Consider the following 11,442-nt stretch of genomic DNA (forward strand, 5'->3'; position numbering starts at 1 on the left):
TTTAAGATTTTATTTATTTATTTGGGAGGGGTTGAGGGAGAGGAGGGACAAGCCGACTCCACACTGATCATAGAGTCCGAGGTGGGGCTCAATCCCACAACCCTGAAGTCACAACCTGAGCCAAAATCAAGAGTCAGTTGCCCCACTTGGGACTTGAGCTTACAACCCTGAGATCAAGAGTCACATGCTCTTACTCACCTGAGCCAGCCAGGTGCCCCCCCCAATTTTAACTATTTTTAAGTGTACAATTCAGTGGCATTAAGTATATTCACAGAGTTGTGCAATTATTAGCACTATTTCTAGAACTTTGTCATTATCCCAAACTGAAGCTCTGTACCAGTTAAACAGACTTCTCATTCCCCCTTCTCCTAGTAACCACTATTCTACTAATAACCGCTGTTCTACTTCCTGTTTCTATGAATTTGCCTATTCTAGGAAACACATAAAAGATGATTCATGTCGTATTTGTCCTTTTGTGTCTAGTTTATTTTGTTAGCATGTTTTCAAGTTTCATCCATATTATAGGATATATTCCTTTTAAGACTGAATAATATTCTATTGTGTATTTATTGCATTTTGCTGCTCCATTCATCTGTTAATGGATCCTTGTGTTGTTTTCACCTTTTGTCTGTTGCGAGCAATGCTGTTATGAACATTGATGTACAAGTATCTGTTTGAGTCCCCACTTTCAGTTTTTTTGGGAATATACCCAGAAGTGGAACTGCCTGATCATATGGTCATTCTGTGTTTAACAGTTTGGAGATGCTCATCTGTTTTCCACATTTTTTTTTTTTTTTTTACATTGCCACCAGCAATGCACAAGGATTCTAAGTTTTCACATCCTTACTGACACTTACTTTGTTTTTTGTTTTTATAGTAACCATCCTAGCGGGTGCAGAATGATACCATTGTGGTTTAGATTTCCACCTCCCTACTGGCTAGTGATCTTTAGCATCTTCATTTGCTTTTTAGCTATTTGTATATCTTTGGAGAAACATTTATTCAAATACTTTGCCATTTCTGAATTGGTCGTTTGCCCTTTTGTTGTAGGAGTGCCTTGTATATTCTGGATATGAATTCCTAGTCAGATACAGGATTTGTAAATATTTTCTCCCATTCTGTGGATTCTACTTTCACTCTTTCAACAGTGCCCTTTGATGCACGAAAGTTTTCAGTTTTGATGAAGGCCGGTTTATCTCTTTTATCTATTGTTGCCTAAACTTTTGGTGTCATATCCAAGCAGTCCTTGACAAAGTCAATATTATTAATTTTTCCCATGTGTTTTCTTCAAAGAGTCTAAAATTATTGCCCTTGTAATTAAGTCTTTGATCCTTTTGGAATTAACTTTTTATATGGTGTAAGGTAAGGGTCCAGCTTCATTTTTTTGCATATTCAGAAAACTGGATATCCAGTTTTCTCAGCATTATTTGTTGAAAAGACTGCACTTTCTCCCATTGAATGGACTTGGTATCTTTGCTAAACATCATTTAACCATATACACAATGGTTTATTTCTGGCATTTGTATTTTATTCCATTGGTCTATATATCTGTTTTTACGCCAATACCCCACTGTTTTTTTTACTACTGTAGTTTGTAATAAGTTTTGAAATTAAGAAATATGAGTCTCCCAACTTTGCTTTTCTTTTTAAAGATTATTTTGGCTATTCATAGGGTACCTGGGTGGCTCAGTGAGTTAAAGCCTCTGCCTTCAGCTCAGGTCCTAGAATCAAACCCCGCATCAGACTCTCTGCTTAGCTGGAAGCCTGCTTCCCCCCACCCCTGCCTGCCTCTCTGCCTACTTGTGATCTCTGTCTGTCAAATAAATAAAATCTTAAAAAAAAAAAAAAACACGATAATTTCGGCTATTCAGGATCCCTTGAGATTCCATATGAATTTTAGGGTGAATTTTTCTATTTCTGAAAAACATTGAGATTCTTATAGGGGTTGATGTGAATCTGTAGATTGCTTTAGATTTTTTTTTAAGATTTTATTTATTTGACAGAGAGAGAGATCACAAGTAGGCAGAGAGGCAGGCAGAGAGAGGGGGAAGCAGGCTCCCCACGGAACAGAGAGCCTGATGCAGGGCTCAATCCCAGGACCCTGGGATCATGACCTGAGCTGAAGGCAGAGGCTTTACCCACTGAGCCACCTAGGCGCCCCTTGACTGCCAATTCTTGCCAGCCATGGAATAAAGCAGTTTTTTTTTAATATATTTTTTTCATTTATTTGACAGACAGAGATCACAAGTAGGCAGAGACGCAGGCAGAGAGAAGGGGGAAGCAGGCTCCCTGCTGAGCAGAGAGCCCGATGCGGGGCTCGATCCCAGAACACTGGGATCAAGACCTGAGCCGAAGGCAGAGGCTTTAACCCACTGAACCACCCAGGCGCCCCGAATGAGGCAGTTTTTAATGCATTATCTCCTCTAATTCTCATACCCAATCATTAAATCTGTATTATTAGCTGCATAAAGCAGAGGCTTAACCCACTGAGCCACCCAGGCACCCCTGTAGATTGCTTTAGGTAGTACTGATATCATGACAATATTAAGTCTTCTAGTCCATGAACGAGTAATGGATTTCCATTTATTTGTGTCTTTAAGTTCTTTCAGGCATGTTTTATTGTTTTTAGTGTATAAGTCTTTTGCCTTTTTAAGTTTTTTCCACAGTATTTTTTGATGCTATTGTAGATTTGTTTTATTAATTTCCTTTTGGGATTATTCCTTATTAGCATAGAGAAATGTAGCTGATTTTTGTGTGGTGGTCTTGAATCCTGCAACTTTGGTGTGTTTCTTTATTAGCCCTAGAGAGTTTTTTGTGTAATCACTAGGGTTTCTCCACATGTCATCTGTAAACAGAGATAATTTCATTACTTCCTTTCCAATTTGGATGCTTTTCTTTTTCTTGCCTAATTTCCCTGGCTAGAACTGCCAATAATATATTAAATAGAAGTGGTGAAAGTGAACATTCCTGTCTTGATCCTGGTATTTAAGGAAAAGCTTTTTTTTCCTGTTAAAAGACTCTATTTATTTGTCAGAGAGAGACAGAGAGGGAACACAAGCAGGGGGAGTGGGAGAGGAGAAGCCGGCTTCCTACCCAACGGGGATCCCAGGACTCTGGGATCAGGACTTGAGCCTAAGGCAGACGCTTGACCGACTGAGCCACCCATGCGCCCCTAAGGAAAGGCTTTCAATCTTCACCACCTAGTGATGAGGGAGCAGGAGGCTGGCTGAGGACAAAGCAAAAGCTGGAACCTTGCACCCCCTCTCCATCTGCTCCCCCTCATATGTGTAGCATTCCTCAGGCACCCCTGACTGCCATAAATGATAAACAAATAGTTAACTTGCAGAGATCACAATCCTACAAGACAGGAGTCTCCCTTGGTTTACAAATCAATAGCCAGAGGCAAATAACTCAGTTCCTCAAGCCCTAAGGTCTCCCTCCCCACCATAAATGAAACTGAAGGAGGTTGAGATAGAAGGGAATGTAAATACAGTTAAATCTCTTCTAAACCTAAATCTCACTAACAAAGACGATTGGTAGCAGGATTGTGACACCCCACCAAGAATCTCCCAACTATCTTGACATTGATCAAGCCACAGGGGCAAGGCCTCCCATATCCCTGCACCTTGTAGGCCCTCTTTAGCATATGAAAGTTCCATTAAAACCTCCCTTCCCCTCCCCTTCCCCCCAACCACAAGGTACATAACCTGCCATCCCTCACAATCCGGGGCAGCAGCTCTTCCTGCCCACGGGTCCTGTCCCTATGCTTTAATAAACCACCATCTTGCACCAGAGATGTCTCAAGAATTCTTTCTTGGTCATCGGCTCCGGACCTCAGCCCACCGAACCTCACCTAGGTTCTAGAACTTCATCACCTAGTATGATGTCAGCTGTGAGTTTTTCATATATGGTCTTTATTTTCTTGAGGTAATTTCCTTCTATTTCTAGTTGAGTGTTTTTGTCATGAGAAGATACTGAATTCTGTCAAATGTTTGTTCTGCATCATTTGAGATTATCATTTTTCCCCCTTTGTTCTGTTAATATGGTATATTACATTGATTTTTTTAAATGTTGAATCAGCTTTGAATTCCAGCAATAAATCTCATCTGGTTGTAATGTATCCTCTTAATATGCTGCTAAATTCAGTTTGCTAGCATGCTGTTCATTTTATTATCAATATTCAGGAGAAGTATTAGTCTATATTTTTCCTTTCTTGTAGTATCTTTCTCTGGCTTTGGTATCAGGGCAGTACTGGCCTCATAGTGATGAAGTTTTAGAACCTAGGTGAGGTTCGGTGGGCTGAGGTCTGGAGCCAATGACCAAGAAAGAATTCTTGAGACATCTTCCTTGTGCAAAATAGTGGTTTATTAAAGCATGGGGACAGGACCCGTCGGCAGGAAGAGCTGCTGCCCCGGATTGTGAGAGATGGCAGGTTGTGTACCTTGCTGTTGGGGGAAGGTGAGGGAAAGGGGGGTTTCAACAGAACTCTCATATGCTAAAGAGGGCCTACAAGGTGCTGGGATACCGGAGGCCTTGCGGCTTGATCAATGTTGTCTTTTGGCAAGCCATTCACATTTCTTCTATCAAGCGTCTTTGTTAGTGAGATTTGGGTTTAGAAGAAATTTAACTTTATTTAGGGCTTGAGGAACTGAGTTATTTGCCTCTGGAAATTGTGCTATTGATAAGGTAACTTCTTTGTTTGTAGATCTCTAGGACATTTATAAACCAAGGGAGACTCTGTCTTGCAGGATTGTGATCTCTGCAAGTTAACTATTTGTTTCTCATTTATGGCAGTCAGGGGTGCCTGAGGAATGTCACATACATTACCAAGGGGAGCAGGTAGAGAGGGGGTGCAAGGTGCCAGCTTTTGCTTTGTCTTCAGCCAGCCTCCTGCTCCCTCATCAATAGAATAGATTAAGAAATGTTTCTTCCTGGGGCACCTGGTTGGCTCAGTCAGAAGAACATGTGACTTGATCTTGGGGCTGTGAGTTTAAGCCCCACGTTAGGCAAGTGACTCTTGATTTTGGCTAGGTCTTCGTCTCTGGGTTGTGAGATCAGGCCCCACACTGGGCTATGTGCTTATTGTGGAGTCTGCTTGAGAGTCTCCCTTTCCCTCTGCCCCTCCAGCTCATGCTCTCTCTCTCAAATAAATCTTTAAAAAATAAAATAAAATTTATTAAGACTTGTTTGTGGTCTAATGTATGGTTTTCCTTGCAGAATGTATCATGTGCACTGAGAAAAATGTCTATCCTTTCCTGGTAGGTGGAGTGTTCTGAATCACTTTGTAGTTCGTCTCCCAACACCCCACTGTCAAACAAAGCTGCAGAGAACATTCTCCTATGTGGCTCTTTGTAGAGACTGAATTGCTGGGTGATGAGGTAATGGTATATTTAAATTGGCTGTTCTCAAGAATGGCTGCACTGCCCACACATCCACCAGCAGTGCCTGAGGCTCCCATGTTGCCATATCTCTGCCAATACTTAGCATTAACCAACTTTCTATTTTTTGCCAAGCTGATAGGTGTGCAAAGCAGTGAGCAATTTTGTCCTTCAGAAGATAATTGGCAATGTCTGGAGACATTTTTGATTGTTACAACTGGTATGTCTCCTACTGGGTAAAGGCCAGGGGTGCTGCTAAACATCCTGCAATGTACAGAAGAGCCCCACAACGAAGAATTGTCTGGTCCAAACTATCACTAGTGCGCCACCGAGAAGGCCTTTCATAAAATAATAGCTTATTGTGACTTTGATTTGCATTTCACTGACTACCAATTATTTTCAGCATTTTTTTGTATGCATATTGGTTTTTTAGTTCCCACTTCTATAAATTTCATATGCACAGTCACTGTCCACATTTTTTTTTTATTGGAGTAGCTGTCTTTTTCTTGATTTGGAGGGGTTCTTGTATAGTCCAGCTACTAAAGCTATTAATCCCTTATAAATTTTAGAGATTACCTGTATATTCTCCTCCCTTTCTGTCAATTTCTGTGGAAGATTAAAAAAGGACACAAATTCGTTGAACCCCTTCTTACCAAAAGGTGGAAGTTTATGCCCCTTCCTTTTTAAATGTAGACAGACTCTGCAATTGCTTTAACCCCCAAAATATGGCAAAAGTAACACTACACAGGTTCCTAGGCCCAGGCTCTAAGAAACTGGCAGCTTTCACTTCCTGTCTTGTCGAATACTCTTTCCTGGAGTCCGTAAATCCAGATGCCCAATGGAAACACCCTACAGAGAGGCCCTGGCACTACAAAGAGAGGGAGAGGGGCCCAGTTGGGCCCAGCCACCCAGATGCCCCTTCTTTGTTTCTTTTATGAGCTCATCTTTCTCTGCCAATCCCTTAAGTTCGCCTTTCTAATGATTCTGTTGCTGGCCATCCCCCCAGTTTCTTTTGGCTAACCTTAAATGGTATTATCACTCCCAGAACAGCAGCTCTCACTTATGTGCTTCCATATTCTAAATCTCTACTTGCATACTAGATGTGTCTCCAGAGCTCTGAATGTATGTAACCAACTACGTATTGAGTATCTCCGTTTGAATTCTCAAAGGGCCACAAACTCAATATACCTGTATTCATAATATACATAATATACACAATATACAAATGTATTCATAATCTTCTGTCTCAAATTATTTTCTCTCCTAAGGTATTCCATATCTAGGTGAATTCCACAGATCTCTTTTATGTATATTAACCACTCTTTCTTATTTTTAATATTTATAAGTTTATATAGTTGTCAAGACCAGAAACCAGGGAATTATTTTGGCTCCCCCTTTCTCATCCCCGTTCAAGCATCCAGAGACTTGTAAATTCTACCTCCATGTTATGTCTTGTTTATGTCCCCCATTTTTACATCACTAGTGCCTTTTTTAAAAAAAGATTTTATTTATTTGAGAGAAGAGAGGGTGAGATAGAGAGCACAGGAGTGTGGGGGAGGATCAGAGGAAGAGGGAGAAGACTTCCTGCTGAGTAGGGAGCCTGACTCAAGGCTCCATCCCAGGACCCTGGGATCATGACCTGGATCCAAGGTAGATGCTTAACCAACTTAGCTACCCAGGCACCCCATTGCCTTTTCCACATTATAGTTTTCCATTATTTCTTGCCCAGTCTGCTGCAAGACCCTTATGTTTGATATCTCTGTTTTTCATTGCAGTCCCCACATATCAATCACTATATTGCTCCCAGGGTAACCCTAAAAAGACAAGGTTGAGCTTGGCACTCACTTGGTTAAAATCCTTTATTTGGCTTCTGTTTCCCTCAAAATAAATTCCAAAGTCCTTAGCAGAATTCCTAACTCCTTTGCCTTGTCTCTCATACCCCCTCCCCCATACATCTAGAGCCCCAACCAAACCTAAATAAGTCACCACTTTAGGCACTTTATGCTGTTTCTTCTTACTAGATGCATTCCCCTTCTTCACCTTGCTAAGTCGCATAAACCAACGATACCATCAACCTCCTAAGTCATGTAAACTGGTAAGAATTCAGTTGGATACCCACTAGGATGGTTCTAACCAAAAAGACAGATGATGATATTAAGTGGTAAAAATGTGGGGAAATTGGAAATACACTACTGGTGGGAATGTGAAATGGTGCTTGGAAGCAATCTATTTTTTCATGTGTCTGTTGGCCATTTGTATGTCTTCTTTGGAGGAATGTGTTTGCATGTCTTCTGCCCATTTCTTAACTGGATTTTTTTGTTTTTTGGGTGCTGAATTTGGTAAGTTCTTTATAGATCTTGGATACTAGCCCTTTATCTGATAAGACATTTGCAAATATCTTTTCCCTTTCCTTAGGCTGCCTTTTACTTTTATTCATTGTTTCCTTTGCTGTGCAGAAGCTTTTTATCTTGATGAAATCCCAATAGTTCATTTTTTCTTTTGTTTCCCTTGCCTTTGGAGACATGTCTAGCAAGATGTTGCAGTGGCCAAGGTTAAAGAGGTTGTTGCCTGTGTTCTCCTATAGGATTTTGATGGATTCCTGTCTCACATTTAGGTCTTTCATCAATTTTATGTATGGTGTAAGAAAATGGTCCAGTTTCATTCTTCTCCTGTAGTTGTCCAATTTTCCCAACACCATTTGTTGAAGAGACTGTCTTTTCTTCAGTGGACATTCTTTCCTGCTTTGTCAAAGATGAGTTGACCACAGAGTTGAGGGTCCATTTCTGGGTTCTCTATTCTGTTCCATTGATCTATGTGTCTGTTTTTGTGTCGGTACCATACTGTCTTGATGACTACAGCTTTGTAGCAGAGTTTAAAGTCCAGAATTGTGATGCCATCAGCTTTGATTTTCTTTTTCAACTTTACTTTGACTATTCAGGGTCTTTTTTGATTCCATACAAATTTTAGAAGTGTTTGTTCCAACTGTGTGAAAACTGCTGGTGTAGTTTGATATGGATGGCATTGAATGTGTAAATTGCTTTTGGTAGCATCGACATTTTAACAGTATTTGTTCTTCTAATCCATGTATATGGAATGTTTTCCATTTATTTGTGTCTTCCTTGATTTCTTTCATAAGTGTTCTAGAGTTTTCAGAGTACAGATCTTTTACCTCTTTGTTTTGGTTTATTCCTAGATATCTTAATGGTTTTTGTTGCAATTGTAAATGGGATCAATTCCTTGATTTCTCTTTCTGCTGCTTCGTTGTTAGTGTACAGAAACACAACAGACTTTGGTGCGTTGATTTTATATCCTGCAACTTTGCTCAATTCCTTTATCAGTTCTAGCAATATTTGAAAGAGTCTTTGGGTGTTTTTTTTTTTTTTTTTAACCTAGACTATTATGTCATCTACGAAGAGTGAAAGTTTGACTTCTTCTTTGAGAATTTGAATGCCTTTTCTTTCTTTTTGTTGTCTGACTGCTGAGGCTGGGACTTTAAGTACTGTATTGAACAACAGTGGTGAGAGTGTCCATCCCTGTCGTGTTCCTGACCTTAGAGAAAAAGCTCTCAGTTTTTCCCTGTTGAAGATGATATTTCCTATGGGCCTTTCTTAGAATTATTCTATTTAAAAAATTGATAGTTAAAAAAAAATTAACACACTTAGCACAGTGCCTACCACATAGTGCTCAATAAATGTTAGCTAATATTAAAAAAAAAATAAATGGTAGTTAGAATTGCCTGCCATAATTCAGATATAAGGGATGAAGTAGAATTATGGATGAACTAGTTAGAAAACTGAAAGAAAAATAAAATCCTTAAATATACTGGAGTAGAATAGAGAAGTCCTACGCTAATAACAATGAGTAGCCATAGCAAAAGATGTGATCTGGGAAAGACTAACAATAAAGAAGTAGTCTAACTTGAGTTCAGTAAAACTACACCAAAAAGTGACCCTGCACATTCTGAACAAATTTGTCAAAAACGTAAATATGAAGATCTAATAGTCAAAGTATGATTTATTTAAGACTAAGTCAATAAATGGTAATTCACTATAATGAGCACATGTACTTTCTTTCTTGAATAAATAAACCCTAAAAAAATAAATAAAAACTAATAACTTTTTCTAGAAGCATCTTCAACAAACTTCCCTCCTGTCTCAATAGCCACAATTGGGTCTTGGTCCTAGTCATTACAGGGAAAAGAGAATTTCCATGATTGGACTAATCAAGATAGCTCACCTGTGGCTGGAGCTTGGATTCACTTTCCTGAAGCACATGGTTGGGAAGAATATGGTAACACCTAAACCAGTCTGGGGAGCTGTTGGCAAGACTGAAGGTGGTAAATAGGTTGGTTAGGCTAAGACTATCTGCTTCACAGCCACAAAAATTAACCATTAAGTTTAGAGAAATCTGACTTCTGTCTAGTATACAGCATTTCTGGCTATTAGGAAGTTGTTTTGTTTTGTTTTGTTTTTGAGGAGAAAACTTTTTGAACCTGTATAGGTTTGCAATTCATATTGTCCTAGTTCCACACCCCTACATCATGAAAAAGTTTGGCAACTATTTAGTGTAGAATATTATAATTTTTTAAAAAGTAGGCTCCATGCCCAGTGTGGAACCCAACATGGGGCTCCAACTCACAAGATCATGACCTGACATAAGGTTAGGAGTCAGACGCTTAACCGACTAAGCCACCAAGGTTCCCCTCATGTAGAATATTTTAAAAAGTGTGGCCAATCCCCAGTCTGTAGGCTTTGTGAAGGCAAGAATCTCACTTCAGCTCATGGTCCATCCTCATAAGAAATCAGAGATTAGGTAGAAACTTCAATAGAAAAATAGGAGTTATCTGTGAACATTTATTTTTTTTTTTTTAAAGATTTTATTTATTTATTTGACAGACAGAGATCACAAGTAGATGGAGAGGCAGGCAGAGAGAGAGAGAGAGGGAAGCAGGCTCCCTGCTGAGCAGAGAGCCCGATGCGGGACTCGATCCCAGGACCCTGAGATCATGACCTGAGCCGAAGGCAGCAGCTTAACCCACTGAGCCACCCAGGCGCCCATCTGTGAACATTTATACTGGATAACCTACACCAGGGCTATTTTTCATTAATTGAGTCAGAAGTTTTGTCTGGCCCCACAAGTGGAATGTGGGTGTTTTTGTAGAATAATATGTCCTTGTGTTCGCTAAATAATAGAATTACTTATCGAGCAATTATTAATTACGATCTGAAACTTAATTTTTTTAGGGGGAGGGTCATTAAATTGGATGTTTGCCATCTTAGTCCTTCTTTTCTTTCTCTTTAATATTTCAGTTTACTTATTTATTGAGCTCTACAACCTACATGGGCCTCAACCTCGGACCCCAAGATCAAGAGTCCCATACTCCACCGAAGTAAGCCAGCCCAGGTGCCCTTTCCCAGTCTTACTTCTGAAAGGTATTTGCTAAGTAATTTAGAGATTAGAACTAAAAGGCTTATTTGGTGATAATCACCCAAGTCCTGTTTTTTGCTCTTGTAAATCAGCTGAAGGCATCGCTTATCAGTAGGAAGACATCAACTCTGGGGGCACCACCTCCTGCCTGGCAACGTGATTAATTGCAGAAATACACTAAGGCGTTTTAAGCTTTGTTATCCAGAGTTCATTCAGATTTGTTGTTGGAAGCGAGGGCCAAAATCAAAGAAAGAAGAGAGGGAGGAACTGATATTCCTTGGGCTTTACCTATGTTTTCTCCTTAATTTACTCATCATAACAAGTGTACACATCAGTGCCACATGTTATAAATGTAATACCTAAGGACTGGAAAGGTTAAGTGACTTACTAAATTTATACTATTAGTAAGTAGTGGAGATAGCCATTCTGACTATAAAATCCCCAGGGTCCTCACAGTCATAATGCGCTGATTTGGGGCGCCTGGGTGGCTCAGTGGGTTAAGCCGCTGCCTTTGGCTCGGGTCATGATCTCAGAGTCCTGGGATCGAGCCCCGCATCGGGCTCTCTGCTCAGCGGGGAGCCTGCTTCCTCCTCTCTCTGCCTGCCTCTCTGCCTGCTTGTGATCTCTCTGTCAAATA

Source organism: Lontra canadensis, unplaced genomic scaffold, assembly GCF_010015895.1.
Source record: "Lontra canadensis isolate GAN:19392208 unplaced genomic scaffold, GSC_riverotter_1.0 scaffold104, whole genome shotgun sequence".
NCBI lineage: Eukaryota > Metazoa > Chordata > Mammalia > Carnivora > Mustelidae > Lontra > Lontra canadensis.